Raw genomic sequence first — 17467 nt, forward strand, 5'->3', positions numbered from 1 at the left:
AGGTCAAATTCATAAACAAAAGACACTTCCAGACCTAGAAACTATGGTTTGTTTTAAGATCAGTAAAGCAAGAATTTAACCTTGCAACCACTTCAGTTTAAGTTATATAATTACATTCTTTAAAGCTGACATTTTCACCTTGGTAGGTATAATAAGGCCATGCAGATGCAGGCTAAAACCAGTAATTTCAGCGTTCTGTTTCTTCTATGTCGATGGTAATAAGATGTGGCAGTGAAGCATGCATGAACCTCCATTTAATTGTCAGCACAGTCTTTTATTTAAACAACAAAATAGTTAGCAGTAAGCTTATAAATGTGGAAAGCATGCAAAACAGAAACGGTAGGTCTGTTAACTTTAAAATCACCTCACGCAGAAAAGGTCAAGCATTTAAAATATGTTTCTACTACCCTTTAAAGACAGTAAAACTAATAGAAAATACATGACTGGAAAATATAACTGGATGTTTCTTGGTAGAGAATAAAAACAAGTTGCTAAAACATCTTCAAATGTATACATTGTAAAATGTTGAATATATTGTGTAGAAAAATGTGAAAAATCATTTAAACTTCAAATCAACTAGTAGTCAGTAATACTTTATGCAAGCTTGCAAGCTTTCTTTTAAATTGGTAAATTTTATTTTTAGGCCTAAAAGTAACTGGAAAACAAGTGTTGAAAAATCAGCTATTGTTAACATTAAGAATATAGTTATGGTTCTAAAATTTTTGTTTAACTTTCAAGTGGATCATATATTTATCTTTTTTTTTCCAAATTCAGAAGCACTATTTAAAAAATCTCCATTTAGAAGTCCTGCACCATTTCCCATTTCTCCTCTGCTTCCCAAACCTACAGGAAACTTCTTCTTTTTTACTTCCTCACTTATTTTTTCAGAAAATGCAAGAAAAATTTATTCTTAAAATACTTTACTCAAATAGTTTTATATGTCCTAAAAACATTTTATGAAATAGGATGGAAAACTGCATGTCTAACTTGTCACTTAAAAATATATCAAAGCACTAGAATTAGGGAATAATCTTGTGTTACTGGGTTCACATAATAGATCAGGTTTTATCTGGTTTATTTTCCTGGTTCCTCCTTTTTTTTTTTTTTTTCCCTAAGAAATCAAAAGCTCGGGGCTCACTCCAGTAGCCACTTGTCTTCCTATTCTACTCCCAGAATGATCTTGACTAAATACTGATACGTCATGTGTCTCTATTGTCAGACCAATTCTCCCTTATGAAATCTTTAGACAAGAATATCTAACTATGTAATTGACACCTCCACAGTTTAAATTTAGCATATGCAAACTGAGCTGATATTCTCCTCCAAACCAACACCACTTCCAGTCTTACTAATTTCAGTTTTTACCAACTAAATTTGTCTTGTTACTCACGTTCCTAAACCTTGTTGTTATCCTTACCTTCTTTCTTTCTCTCTCACATCAGACCCTGCCCTGTCTAACCTGGCTCCTGTTCTCTGCACTCTCCTCCTCCTAAATTCCCTAGAATTAAGACATTCACTCTTTTCTAGCCACGGTGTCTTCCTTGCTACTCCTTCATTCCAGGTATATTCCCACCTCAAGGCACTGACAATTAGAATCCCCTCAGTTTGGAATACACTTTTCCTAGATATCTTCATAGCAAGCCCCTGCACTTAGATCATATGTTTATTTAAATCCTATAGGCTTTTCCTTAAATAAACATCTGGAATTTGACCATCTGTCACTACTGTAGCTCACATCACAGTTTTATCACTGTCTTCTGTTATTGTAATTATTATTACTATTGTTTGCATACTTGACTGTATTTCTTATATTTTCAAAATACCATTTGATTGATCCTGTTAAAATATACATCAGATTGTATCAGAATAGAAGTCAAAGTTCTATCTCTGAATTACAAGGCCCTGTGTAATCTGACCTCCATGACTTGCCTGAAGTCATCTGCTGTGCTACCTACCCACCACTCTGTCAGCTCTATGAGTCGCTGTGCAGTTTCTCCAGGTAAATTCCTTTTAATTTCAGTGTATCTGTGCATGCTGTTCACTCCTGTCTGAAATATCTTCTTTCAGTTCCTTTGCACTTTTACAGATTTTAATGTATATATTTATTATATGTACTTTATGTATTTAAAACAAAAAATACACGCATTAAAATATATAAAAACCCAAATAAACCAAGAAAATATTATATGATAAATAGATATGGTAGCAATAAATATATGGCAATCAAATTATAACAAATAATAAATTCATACATATATACATTTTTGATCCTTAACAGTAGAATGAATTCTAATATGCCACAGTTTTGTTATCCCCTCCCCACTACAATATCTCCAGGCCCAAGAAAAGTGCCTGACTGTTACCTGACGTTCAGTAAGTATTTATCGGATCAAGGATTTTACATAGAAATGAGTATTTTTCTTTTCTTTTCTTTTTTTTTTTTTTTTGAGACAGAGTCTCACTCTGTTGCCAAGACTGGAGTACAATGGCATGATCTTGGTTCACTGCAACCTCCACCTCTCGGTTCAAGCGATTCTCCTGTCTCAGCCTCCTGAGTAGCTGGGGTTACAGGCACACGCCAAAATGCCCAGCTAATTTTTTGTATCTTTAGTAGAGATGGGGTTTCAACATGTGGGTCAGGCTCGTCTCAAACTCCTGACGCGTGATCCACACATCTCGGCCTCCCACAGTGCTGGGATGACAGGCATGAGCCACCGTGTCCAGCTGAAATATGTATTTATATTTATATAGAGATAAAACATATTAATATATTTTATTATTAGCTAATCTGTAAAATTAGCCAAAAAAATGCTTTCTCAAACATTTCCAAGAAAATTATTCATCTACATTTTGCAAAACCATTAATGAAAAATTCAAAATCTGTTCCAAAAAATCTATATTCTCACATTAAACAGAAAGGGCTGATTTCTTTTAAGATATAAACCCATCAAAGGTTTATATTATCCTAGTGGCTGATTCAAAGGGCTTTAGAACTGAGCCATTGTTATTCTGCATATATTAAATAGCTTTGCAGATAATACAAAATCATCAAAAAACTTTACCTGGAAAAAATTTTTGTAAAATATTGCAAAAATGCAGAACTAAGTTTTTTTTTCCTTTAATCATTTATGAAAAATAGCCTAAAACAATGACCTTTTGTTGTTTATTTTTTATGTCTTTGCAGAAATGGTTTATGAAACACTGACAAAAAAAGAATTTTGAAAAGGTCAGTGATGTATCACAACATTGTGCCTGCATAATTAACAGATCTTTCTTTTTATATCTTGATGGGATATCTTGGCTGTTAGTTGACAATAACAAAGTGTTGAAATTAGGAAACAGTCAAGAGAAAGTTATGTTCCAATTTGAGATACTATAGATCATTTCGATCTGCCAACATAGTAACTGAGTTCATTAGAAGTTGACAATTATTTGATGACACTGAAATCTTAGCAGCTATTGAAATAGCAATAATACTAGCACTAGTTGAATAATTATTGAGAAGACAGAAGTTTGCAAATTTCTGGAATTATGTAGCTAGAAATTTATAATGTAGCAGCATCATATACTTTTTAATTGTATTCCTTTTTACTTTATTTAGTTAGTTAAGATAAATTTCAACTTTTAGATTCAAGGAGTACATGTGCAAGTTTATTATCTGTTTGTATTGTGTAATGCTGAGGTTTGGAGGTACAAATGATCCTACCTCCGAGGTACTGAGCATAGTGCCCAGGAGTTTGTTTTTCAACTCTTCATCTCTTCCCTCCCTCTCTAGTAGTCCAGAGTTTCTATTCTTGCCATTTTTATGTCCATGAGTGCCCAATGTTTAGCTCCAATTTATAAGTGGGAACATGTAGTATTTGGTTTTCTGTTTCTGCATTATTTCACTTAGGATAATGGCCTCCAGCTTCAACCATGTTGCAAAGGATATAATTTTGTTCATTTTTTATGAATGCATAGTGTTTCATGGTATGTAAGTATCACATTTTCTTTATCCAATCCACCATTGAAGGGCATCTAGGTTGATTCCATGTCTTTGCTTCTATGAATAGTGCTGCAATAAACATGTGAATGCATATGTCTTTTTTGTAGAATGATTTGTTTTCTTTTGGATTGATGATTTTGTTTCTCAGTAATGGGATTGTTGAGTGGAATGAAAGTTCTAAGTTATTTGAGAAATCTCCAAGCTGCTTTCCATGGTGGCTGAAATAGTTTACATTCTCATCAACAGTGTAAAAGCATTCCCATTTCTCTGCAGTCCTGCCAACATATGTTAGTTCTGATTTTTGAATAATAACTATTTTTACTGGTGTGAGATGTGAGAGGGTATCTCTCTGTACTTTTGATTTTCATTTCTGTATTGATGAGTGATGTGGAGTATTTTTCATATGCTTGTTGGCTGTTTGTATCTCTTCCTTTGAAAAGTATCTGGTCATGGCTATTGTCCACTTTTAATGCGACTATTAGTTTTTTTGCTTGTTCCATTGTTCATTCTTTATAGATTCTGGATATTAGACATTTTGAGAGCATAGATTGTGAATACTTTCTCCCATTCTGTAGGTTGTCTTTTTGCTCTGTTGATAGTTTCTTTTGATATGCAGAAACTTTTTAATTTAATTCAGTCCCATTTGTCAATTTTTGTCTTTGTTTTGAGGACTCAGTGATAAAGTATTAGCCAGGCTAATGTCCAGCATGGTGTTTCCTAGATTTTTTGTCTAGGATTCTTTCATATCTAATTTTAATCCGTTAAAGTTAATTATTGTATATGGTGAAGATGGGGGTCCAGTTTCATTCTTCTGCATATGGCTAGCCAGTTGCTCCAGAACCATTTATCAAATAGAAAGTTCTTTTTCCATTGCTTATTTTTGTTGACTTTGTTAAAGATCGGATAGATGTAGATTTGTGGCTTTATATCTGGATTCTCTATTATGTTTCATTGGTCCACATGTGTTTTTGTACCATTACCATGCTGTTTTAGTTACTGTAACCTTATAGTATAGTTTAGTCATGTAATGTTATGTGTTCAGCTTTTTTATGTTTGATTAGGATTGCTTTGGCTATTCTGGCTCTTTTTCAGTTCCATATGAATTTCTGAATAGATTTTTCTAGTTGTGTTGAAAAATGCCATTGGTAGTTTGATAGGAATAGCATTTAATCTATGAATAGCTTTGAGCAGTATGGCCATTTTAATGGTATTGATTCTTCCAATCCATGATAATGGAGTATTTTTTCATTAATTTGTGTCATCCTAATTTATTTTAGCAGTGTTTTGTAATTCTTCTTGTAGAGCTCTTTTACCTCCTTGGTTAGATATATTACTAGTTTTTTTTTTTAATTTTTTTATTGTTATCATCAATGGGATTGCACTCTCGATTTGGCTTTCAGCTTGAACATGATTAGTGTATAGAAATGCTATTGATTTTTATACATTAATTTCGTATCCTGAAACTTTACTGAAGTCATTTCAAATCCGTACCAGGAGACTTTTGGCAGAGTCTTTATGATTTTCTAGGCATATGTTTATATCATCCATGAACAGAAATAGTTTACTTCTTCTTTTCCTATTTTGATACTTTTACTTATTTCTCTTGCCTGATTTATCTGGCTAGCATCTTCAGTACTAGGAACAGTACTATGTTAAACAGGAGTGGCGTGAATAGGTATCCTTTGTCTTGTTCCGTTTCTCAAACAGAAAGCTTCCAACTTTCACCTAGTTAGTATAATGTCTGTGGGTTTCTCACAGGTGGCTCTTATTATTTTCAAGTGTGTTCTTCCTACAACGTTGTTTCTTGAGGATTTTTATCATGAAGGAATACTGGATTTTATTGAAAGTTTTTTCCATGTCTATTGAGACGATCATATATATACATATATATATATGATTTTAAAATATATATATATATATATGATTTTTAAATTCTGTTTATGTGGTTAATCACATCTCTTGATTTGCCTATGTTGAACCAATCTTCCATCTCAGGAATAAAGCTTATCTGGTCATGGTGAATTAACTTTTTGATATGCTGTTGAATTCTATTTCGTAGTATTTTGTTCAGGATTTTTCGATCTATGTTCATCAATAACACTGTCCTGTAGTTTTCTTTTTTCATTGGTTCTTTGGCAAGATTTTAGTATCAGGGTGGAATGAGTTAAGGAGGAGATCTTTCTACCTGATATTTGGAATAGCTTTAGTAGAATTGGGACCAGATCCTCTTTGTACATCTGGAATTATTTGGCCATGAATCCGTCTGGTCCAGAAGCTTTTTTGTTTGATAGGTTTTTTTATTACTGATGCAATTTGGGAACTTGATATTGAATTTGTTCAGTGTTTCAATTTCTTGCTGATTCAATCTTGTGAAATTGTTTCTAGGAATTTATCAATTTCCTCCAGATTTTCTAGTTTGTGGGCAGAGAGGTGTTCATAAACATCTTTATGAGAATCTTTTGTGTTTCTGTGGGATCGATTGTAATGTCACTTGGTCATTTTGCATTGTGCTTATTTGAATATTTTTTTCTTTGTTAATCTAGCCAGTGGTTTAATAATTTTGTTTATCCTTTCAGAAAATCAACGTTTGGTTTCGTTGATTTTTTATATGAGTTTTTAGATCTCAACTGCATTTAGTTCCATTCTGATTTAGTTATTTCTTTTCTTCTGCTAACTTTAAGTTGCTTTTTTTCTAGATTCTTTATGTGTGATCTTAGAAAATTAATTTGAGATATATCTAGCTTTTTGAAGTAGGTGTTTAGCACTACAAACTTTCCTCTTAACATTGTTTTGGTACGTCTGTCTGAATCCCAAAAATTTTGGCATGTGTGTCTTCATTTTTATGTATTTCAAATTATCTATTTATTTCTGCCTTAATGTAGTTGTTTACTCAAAAGTCATTCAGGAACAATTTGTTTAATTCCCATGTAACTGTGCGGTTTTGAGAGATCTTCTCTGTATTGATTTCTATATTTATTCCACTGTAGTATTAGAGTAAGTTGGTATTATTTTAACTTTATTGAGACCTGCTTTATGGCTGAGCATATGGCTAATCTTGAAGTATGTTCCATGTGCAGATGAGAAGGATGTATTTCTGTAGTCGACAGGTAGAGTATTCTGTAGATGTGTATTGGATGCAATTGGTTGACTGTTGAGTTTAAGACCAGAATTTGTTAGTTTTCTGCCTCAATGATCCTTCTAATAGTGTCGGTGTGATATTGAAGTCCCCACTATTACTGTGTGGCTAAGTTTTTTCACAGGTCTAAAATTACTTTTTTGATGACTATGGGTGCTCCAATGTTGACTTCATATATATTTATGATAATTAAGTCTTCTTGTTGAATTGACCCTTTATCATTATGTAATGCCCTTTTTTGTCCTTTTTCACTGTTATTGTTTCAAAGTCTGCTTTATTTAAGAATGCTGACCCTTCCTCTTTTTCCTTTTCTATTTGCATGGTAGATCTTTCTCCAACCTTTTACTTTGAACTATGGATTTTGTTAAGTGAGAGATAGGTCTGTTGAACACAGCAGATGAATGTCTTATTTCCTTCATTCAACTTACCATTCTGTGGCTTTTAAATAAGGCATTAGATCATTTAGATTCAAAGATAATATTAATTTATTTTAATTTAGATTAAAAAACATTAATTTAAATATTAATTATTTTTAATATTGATTTATTTCATTTAATATTAATATATTTAACATAAATATATTTATGTTTTCTCTTTCTTCATTTCCTGGATTGCTTTAGAAGCTTTTTTGTGTGTATTTTCAATCGTGTCTTAAATTTCATTGATATTCTTTGCAATTCATACTTTTGATTATTTGTCTGTTATTTCTGATTTTTTATTTTGGTTAGGAATGATTGCTGGATAGCTAATGAAATCCTTTGGTGGTGTCGTTACATTCAGATTTTTTATGATGTCAGAATTTTTGCGCTGCTTTATTCTCATCTGGTGACACTGGCACTTCTAATTTTCATAATTATTTGCATGCAGGGAGAATTTTTTTCTTTTTCTTTCCTGTCTTATAATATTATTATTACTTTTCCCTTTTCTCTACTCTCTAGAGACTGTGACTATAGATAATGCTGAGTGGGGCCTTTTGATATTTGCTTCTATAGTCCTATGCAATTCTTTGGCAGGTTTTATATTGGGCTGTTTAGTTTGACATACAAGCCAATAGAATGCACTTATAGCTAAGAACCAACTGTGGCCAATGTGGGTAGGTATATATGGTATATACTTTATCCTTTTTTACCGGCAGAAGCTCTTTGTTGTCTCAGGCAATGGGCTGATACATGGAATACACGGTGATCTGACTATTCAGACTAGACAGACCTCACTGAGTGATGGAAGTGTCAATAGAGGTCCCGGAAGACACATGCCTTACAAGCAGAGGTAAATTTGTCCTAATGAAAAATTTATCCTGGATATACAATAACCAAACTTACATCTTAAAAGGCTCAAGCTTAGCTACAAGTTGCTCAACTACCTACAAAAGTAAACTTTAACATTCTTTAAATAAAGATTTAAAAATGCAGGCTCCCAAATACATAACATTCATGTTAGTATCTAATTACGACTATGCATTCAAAGAAACAAGAAAACAGTAGGCAAGGTATTTAAAACAGCTGTTGTAAATACACGCAAGGATACTAAGGAAAGCATGAGCATCATGAGGGGAAAAATGGAAGCCATATAAAGAACCAAATACATTTTTGGAGCTAAAAATTATACCAGAAATAAAAAATGCATTGACTTGGATTAACATATCTGTGAGCTTGAAAACAGTATAACAAATTGTTTAAAATGAAACACAAAGAGGAAAAAACGCACTAAAAATAAAAACATTCTCAGTGGCTTGATGGTTAATGACTAATGTGTAATGTAAGTGCACTTGGAGCCTCTGAAGGACAGAAGGTGGAGGAAAAAAAATCATAGACACACACACACACACACACACACACACACACATTCTTAAGAATATCTATATTTGGCCAGGTGCAGTGGCTTACTCCTATAATCCCAGCACATTGGGAGGTCAAGGTGGGTGGATCACTTGAGGTCAAGAGTTTAAGACCAGCCTGGCCAACATGGTGAAATCCCATTTCTATTAAAAATACAAAAATTAATCTGGCATGGTGGCACTTCCCTGTAGCCCCAGATATTTGGGAAGCTGAGGCAGGAGAATCGCTTGAACCAGAAGTCGGAGGTTGCAGTGAGCTGAGGTACCACTGCATTCCAGCCTGGATGATAGACAGAGTGAGACTCTGTTCCCACCCCACAGAAAGAATATCTATATTTAAGAAATGATGCACTGTATGTTTCCAAAATTCATGAAAACATGAATTCATGAAAACATGAGCATCTCCATAAGAACCAAAAATCAGGTGAGCGATCACAGTACCTAGTTTTAATATTGAATCATGGAAAAGGGCACTAAATAGAATAGGAATGGCAATTTTGTATTTCATACATCATTCCTCCCCCATTCTCTTAGCAGCATGGTATGTGGAGAGATAATCTGTTTGATTATCTGATATTCTGTCACAGTGGAACATAACACAGGGCAGAATTTAGCCAGTGCCCACGAAGGGAGCATTTATACTAGCTCTAGCCAGAGGAGAATTTTCCACTCCAGCAGTAGAAAACTGAGTTGTGGCTAGCCCTACCACCAGCAAACTATAGTGCTCTGGGTCCTGAAAAAATTTGAAAGGCACTATAGGTCACAAGAACTGCAGTCCTTGGGCAATCCTCAGTGCTGTACTAGGTTCAGAGCTGGTAGACTCGAGATGCACACCACCCAGTGAAACACACACAGGGGCGGCCAAGGGTTTGCCTGCATCACCTGTACCCCAGCTCCAGGCAGTGTAACTTGGCAAGAGACTTCTATTGCTTGCAGAAAGGAAAATAAATAGTAAAGAAGACTTTGTCTTACAACTTGGATACCAGCTCAGCTACAGTCAAACAAAAGCACCAAAGTCCTGAAGCCCCAGATTCCAGGCCCTACCACCTGGATGACATTTCTGACCTATGCTAGGCCAGATGACCACCTTTTGCCCTGAAAGGGCAGACTTGGCAGGATTCACCATCTGATGACTAAATAGCTCTCGGGCCCTAAATAAACACCAGCAGTAGCCAAGCAGTAGTTGCCACAGGCCTTGGACATAACCCAGTACTGTGCTAGATTTAGCTATGATTCAGCACAATTACAAATGTGGTAACAGGAGTGCTCACGTTACCCCTTCCCCAAACTCCAAGCAGCCCAGCATAGACAGAAAGAGCCTCCATTTATTTGGAGAACAGTGAAGAAAGAGAAAAAGAGACTCTGCCTTGTATTCCAGGAAATTCTCCTGGATCTTACCCAAGCTCCCTAAAGCAATACTTCTGTTTTGAGTTTTCAAGAGTCATAGTGTTACAGAATTTAGAGTGCCTCCAGTGGAGATCTGACTGCAGTGACCAAAGACTAAAATCAAAACATTCCATTCCCTTTGAAGACTCAGAGAATCTCCTCAAGAAGGACAAGCACAAACAAGCCCAGATGAAAAGATTAGAATATCTAACTGTGATTTAATGCCCAGACATTTATGAAAATTGACAAACATCGGCCGGGAGCGGTGGCTCAAGCCTGTAATCCCAGCACTTTGGGAGGCCGAGACGGGCGGATCACAAGGTCAGGAGATCGAGACCATCCTGGTTAACATGGTGAAACCCCGTCTCTACTAAAAAATACAAAAAAAACTAGCCGGGCGAGGTGGCAGGCGCCTGTAGTCCCAGCTACTCGGGAGGCTGAGCCAGGAGAATGGTGTAAATCCGGGAGGCGGAGCTTGCAGTGAGCTGAGATCTGGCCACTGCACTCCAGCCTGGGCGACAGAGCTAGACTCCGTCTCAAAAAAAAAAAAAAAAAAAAAAAAAGAAAATTGACAAACATCAAGAACATCCAGGGAAATATGATCTCAGCAAATAAGGCAACAGTGACAAATTCTGGAGTGACAGATATGTGACCTTTCAGACAGAGAATTCACAATAGCTGTTTTAAGCACACTCTGAACTTCAAGAGAGCACAGAGAAGGAATTCAAAATCCTATCTGAGAAATTTAACGAAGAGTTTGAAATAATAAAAAAAATCAAGCAGAAATTCTGGAGCTGAAAATTTTGACAAATTTATAAGTGCATCAAAGACTCTCAACAGCAGAACCGATACAGCAGAAGAATGCGACTGAAGAGTGAGACTGAAGACAGCTTCTATGAAAATACACAGTGATAGGACAAAAAAAAAGAATAAGAAAGACTGCAACATGCCTACAAGATCTAGAAAATAGCCTCAAAAGAGAAAATATAAAATGTATTGGCCTCAAAAGGAGATAGAGAGAGGGATTGGGGTAAAAAGTTTATTCAAAGAGTAACAGAGAACTTTCCAAACCTAGAGAAAGATACCGATATTTAATTATAAGAAGGTCACAGATCACCAAGCAGATTTCACCCAAATAAGACTACCTCAGGACATTTAATAACCATACTCCGAAAGGTCAAGGATAAGAAAAGAATTCTAAAAGCAGCAAGAGAAAAAACAATGAGTTATATTATTAATGAGCTTATTATTATAAGCTCCAAAATTTCTGGCAGTAGACTTCTAAGTGGAAACCTTAGAGTCCAAGAGAGAGGGACATGACATATTCAAAGTGCTGAATCACAACATAATATATCATAAATTATTACATTCAGTGAAAATATCATTCAAACATGAAAGAAACATACTCTCTCAAAGAAACACAAACTGAGGGATTTTTTTCAACACCAGACTCAACCTATAAGAAATCTGAAAGGGTGCTCTTTAATCTAAAACAAAAAGAGTGTTAATGAGCAGTAATAAATTATCAGAAGATACAAAACTCACTGGTAACAGTAAGTATACAAATACAGAATAATATAAAACTATAATTATGGTATATAAACCACTCATATTTTGAATAGAAAGACTAAAAGATAAACCTGTAAAAGATACTAAATACAAAAGCCTTTTAAAAATATAAACAGTATAAAAATATACATTCAACCACCAAAAGTACAAGAGTTGGGGGAACAGAGTTAAAATGTAGAATTTTTATTGGTTTTCTCTTTGCTTGTTTTGCAGTCAGAGTTAAGTTGTTTAAAACGATTGGTTTAAGATGTTATTTTCAAGCCTCATGGTAACCTCAAATCAAAAAAAAAAAAAAAATGTGAAACAGATATACAGAAAATAAAAAGCAAGGAAAATCACTTACACAAAGGAGGATAGAAAAAGGGGAAGAATGGAAGGCTGAAAAGACCAGAAAATAAATGACAAAATGACAGCAGCATTACTTATCAATAATAACATTGAATGTAAATGGACTAAATTCTCCATTTAAAAGATATAGAGTAGTTGAATGGATAAAAGTCTACAGGAAACTCACTTCACCTATAAAGACATACACAGAATAAAAGTAAATTGAGGAAAAAAGATAATCCATGAAAATAAAAACAAACAAACAAACAAAAGAACAAAAACAGGAGTAGCTATATTATAAAAGATAAAATATATTTCAAACATAAAGTACAGAAAGACAAAGAGGTTCATTATACAATGATAAAGGAATTAATTATGCAGGAGGACATACCAGTTATAAATATATCTGCTCCCAAAACTGGAACACCAAGGTATATGAAGCAAATATTATTGGATTTAAAGAGAGGGACAGACCCAAATACAATAATGAGTGGAGACCTCAGCATCCTAGTTTAGGCACTGAGCAGATCATCCAGACAGGAAATTAGCAAAAAAAAATTGGGCTTAATCTGCAACATAGATCAAATAGTCCTAATAAATATTGACAGAACATTTCATCCAACAGCTACAAAATACACATTCTTCTCTCAGCCCATGGATCATTCTCAAGGATAGATCATACATGAGGCCATAAAACAAGTTTTTTAGAAATTGAAAAAGTTTACATCATATTAGGTATCTTCTCTGAACACAATGAAATAAAATTAGAAATCAGTAAGAAAAAAAAAAAAAAAAACTTTTGAAACTCTACAATGTAGAAGTTAAACAATATGATCTTGAATGATCAATGAGTGAATGAAGAAATTAAAAAAGGAATTTAAAAATTTCTGGAAAAAAATGAAAATGAAAACACAATATGTCAAAACCTATGGGACATAGTAAAATGTGTATTAAGAGGATAGTTTATAGCAAAAAAATAGAAAAACTTCAAACAAACAATCCAACAATGCATTTTAAAGAAGTAGAAAAACAAGAGCAAACCAAACTCAAAATTAGGAAAAGAAAATAGTAAGAATAAGAGCATAAATAAATGAAATTGAAACAAACAAACAAAAAAAAGATAAAGAAAACAAAAAAGTTTGTTTTTTTTTTTTGAAAATATAAACAAAAATGACAAACCTTTAGCCAGACTAATTAAGAAAAGGAGAAAACCTATATAAATAAAGATGAAAAAGGAGACATTACAACTGATACAACAGAAATTCTAAGGAGTATTAAAGACTCCCATGAGCAACTATGTACCAATAAATTGGAAAGCCTAGAAGAAATAGATAAATTATCAGACACATACAACCTACTAAGATTGAACTATGAAGAAATTGAAAACCTGACTAGACCAAAAACAAAACACAAGATCAAATTTAGTAAGAAATTTTCCATCAAAGAAAAGCCTGGCTTGTTATTGTAGGTAGTTATTAAGGCATGAGCAGGGCAGAAGGGCTCCCCCTCAACCACCAGAAATGCCAAGTGACCATCAGGTGATTGTCCGGCAGTTGTTGACTGTCTCTCTCAAATAATAATTGCTTACAACCAGCGCCAGGGAACGGCAGTCTCCCAATAGAGAGAAAACACCTGAAACTGGTGATCAGCAACTTCCTGATAAGATATCAGGAGTTGGATGAGTGGGCTCAAGAATGATCAATAAGGGGCAAAGTGATAGAGTTTAACTGGTATATCACCTTCCTCTAGAAATTCTAGACCAGCAAGTGAAGAACACCTCAAGTAAGCATGTGTACAACTCCAGCAAACACACTTAACATGCTGTCCTCACAAGTGCTAGCAAGCCACTGAACATGCAGACAGCCCAAGCCAAGCGAAGAATCCGAGAAATAATGCAAGATCTTGGAAGTATGCCAATGTATCAAATCCCAAGTCAACAGGTCAAACTGTGCACTTGATCTCTCAGGTTGCCCGCTTGGCCCTTTTCCAAGGGTACTTTACTTTCTTTTATTCCTGCTCTACAACTTTTCAATAAACTTTCACTCCTGCTCTAAAACATGCTTTGGTCTCCTTCTGAGTCTTTCTTCTGAGGAGGAAATAATTGAGGTTGCTGCAGATCTGTATGGATATAGATTTGCTGCCGTTAACATGATCTGATGTTTTCACTGCTGAATTTTATCAAACATTTAAGGAAGAACTAATACCAATCCTACTCAAACTATTGCAAGATATATAAGATTAGGGAACACTTCAAAACTCATTTTAGGAGGATGGTATTACTGATGTCAAAAATCAAAGACATAACAAGAACAAAACAAAACTACAGGCCAGTATCTGGTTAACATTGACCCAAAATTCCTAAACAAAATACGAGCAAATTGAATGCAACAACATATTAAAATGATCATTCATCATGACCAAGTGGAATTCATCCCGAGAATGAAAGAATGATCTAATATATGCAAGTCAATCAATGAAGTCAAATCAATCAAATTGAGTCAAATCGATCAAAGAGTGCAAAGGTTAGTGGAGAGGGAGGGAAAAAGTGTGGATTGTTGATGGGTACAAAAAGATAGACAAAATGAGTAAGATCTAGTACTTGATAGCACAACAGGTTGACCACAGTCAAAAATAATTTATAATATGTTTTTAAATAACTAAAATAGCAGAAATGAAATGTTCTTGTAATGAAGAAATAATAAATGCTTGGGGTGTTGCATGTTATATACCTGTATGTTTTACCATCACATGTACCCCATAAATATATACACCTACTATGTACACATAAAAATTAAAAATGAGAAATTAAATCTGAAAAATAGAATGGGCACCAAATTTCAGGTAGTATAAAAAGAAAATTAAATCAAGTGCTTGCTTCAGCAGCACATATATTAAACTTGGAAAGATACAGAGAAGATTAGCATAGCCCCTACACAAGAATGACATAAATTCATGAATTGTTCTGTATCTCTGGAATAAAAATCAAGTTGGATCCTAATCAAATTACTATAAATACATGAAAAAGAGAAAAATCTAAAAAGAAGTTAAAAGGAAAAAAAGCACATTTTATACTAGAAATGAAAGATGAATATGACCAAATAATTCTTTTTGGAAAGAACATAAGGCAAAAGACCAAAAAAAAAAAAAAAAGTCTTTATGGTGCTGAGGAAGAGGAGTACATGTCTTCAATTTAAAATTGTACAGCCACACACACACAAAAAAAGTTTTTTAGAAAATGAAGAGAAATAAATACCATTTTAAAACAAACACTTATAGATTCATTACCAAATAACTTACACTAAAATTAATACTTAGCAATTTTTTTTCAAAATGAAATGACCCTAGGTGGAAATTAAGCACTTCATATAGAAGTGAAGACTAACAGAATTAGTAAATATGGTCTCTTCTCCTTTTCAAGTTTCCTTTAAAACATAATTGAGCCAGGCGTGGTGGCTCACTCCTGTAATCTCAGCATGCCGGGAGGTTGGGGCAAGATTTTCAAGTGTTCAAGACAAGCCTGGCCCACACAATTAGATCCCATCTCTACAATAAATAAATAAATAAATAAATAAATAATAAAAGAAAACATAGCTGGGCATAGTGGCATAACTCTTTAGTCCTAGCTACTCAGGAGGCTGAGACAGGAGGATCATTTGAGCCCAGAAGTTTGAGGTTACAGTGAGTTATGATTATACCACTGCACTCCAGCCTGGGCAACACAGTGAGACCTGGTCTCAATAAATAAATAATTTATTATTTAAAACAACAATAAAAACATATTTTACATTTAAAACATACTCAGAAGTAAAATTATTTATACAAGAGTACAAAGGATGACAGAGACAAACTGAAAAATATTTGAATAAGGGGTTAATGCTATGTAAACAAGTCTGCAATATTGTTGGAAGGTATATTGTAATAAGATAAGTATTATAAACCTTAGATTGACCTGTAAGGGAAAATTAAAGAAAAATGAAGAAAATTGACATAAAGCTAATTAGCCAAGAGTAAATAATACACGGTATTAAATACAAACCTAAAGGAGGTATGAAGATAGGAAAGAAAATAGAAATGAATAGAAGTTGTCAAGGAGAAAGCAAACATCAGAATGGTAGACTTAAAGTCAACCATACCACCAATTGCATTAAATATAAAAGGTTGAAGCACAGTCAAATGGCAAAGATTGCAAAGGTAAACTTAATAGGACGGAGGAGGAATTGGAGGCAGATGAGGTAGTAGAGGAGGAAGAGGAAGAGAAGGAGATCAACTATAAGTTGTCAACCAGAAAACTACTTTTAATATAAGATATGTATTTTAAAAAGGATAAAAAGTATACTATTCAAACAAAAGCTGGAATAGCAATATTAATATCATAATAAGTACACATTATAAAAAGAAATGCAATTAATCACATTACTTGTAGTATTTATGTTCTACAAAGTCACACAAGCACTGAATTAGTGAATATTGAACCATGATTCCAAAGAGTAAGTATACATACACACACACATTTCACACAGATTATAAACTTAAATCATAAAAAAAAAAAAAAGGGTGGATTTTATTTTCTTCGTGTTATAAAAAAAGAAAAAAAAAAGAACAACAGATTCAGAAATGTTAAATTACTTGCCTGAGGCCACCCCACTAATGTCTGCCTGAGTTGGAATTCACACTGCCTCTAACTGACCCCAGATCCAGAACTTCTTCCCTTACACTGCCCTGCTCCTCCCAACTCCATTTTATGGTGAACTGTACATGAGAGATGAAATAAGAAGGCAGTGTCATCTTATTTAATTTCAGCTGGGCACTTGGGGGTTGGTCAACTCAGTTGTTTTGTGGCTCTGCACGTGTCTGCAAATGACTGAGAAAATCTCTGAGTATTGATTTTGGGGTTAAAAATAAATTTTAGTGAGCAGGAAATTTGCAAATATGGCACACTCAAATAATAATGATAGAGAATATTAATAGTTGCAAAGAGAGGCATATAATAATAATAAAAGGGGCAATTCACTGAGAAGATGTGACAATCCTGTGTGTATGCAACTGAGAGCAAAGATTCAAATCACAGGAAACAAAAATATACTGGAAAGAGAAATAGACAAATTCAATATTATGGTTGATGTTTTTAACATATCTTTGTCTATAATTTAAGGAATATTTAAATGGAAATCAATAAAAAATAGAAATCTTAGAAAAAAACTATTATTCAATTTAACATAAATCTACA

The 17467-nt window shown here is 33.9% G+C and overlaps 1 non-coding gene across 1 annotated transcript; it reads left to right on the forward strand.

Moving 5' to 3' along the window:
• The first annotated feature begins 15107 nt into the window (after positions 1-15107).
• LOC116274257 lies at positions 15108-15212 on the forward strand. Its single transcript, XR_004182893.1, has one exon. It is a non-coding gene; the product is annotated as a U6 spliceosomal RNA (small nuclear RNA).
• The last annotated feature ends 2255 nt before the right edge of the window (positions 15213-17467 follow it).

Source organism: Papio anubis, chromosome 3 (genome assembly GCF_008728515.1).
Source record: "Papio anubis isolate 15944 chromosome 3, Panubis1.0, whole genome shotgun sequence".
In the NCBI taxonomy this organism is placed as follows: Eukaryota; Metazoa; Chordata; class Mammalia; order Primates; family Cercopithecidae; genus Papio; species Papio anubis.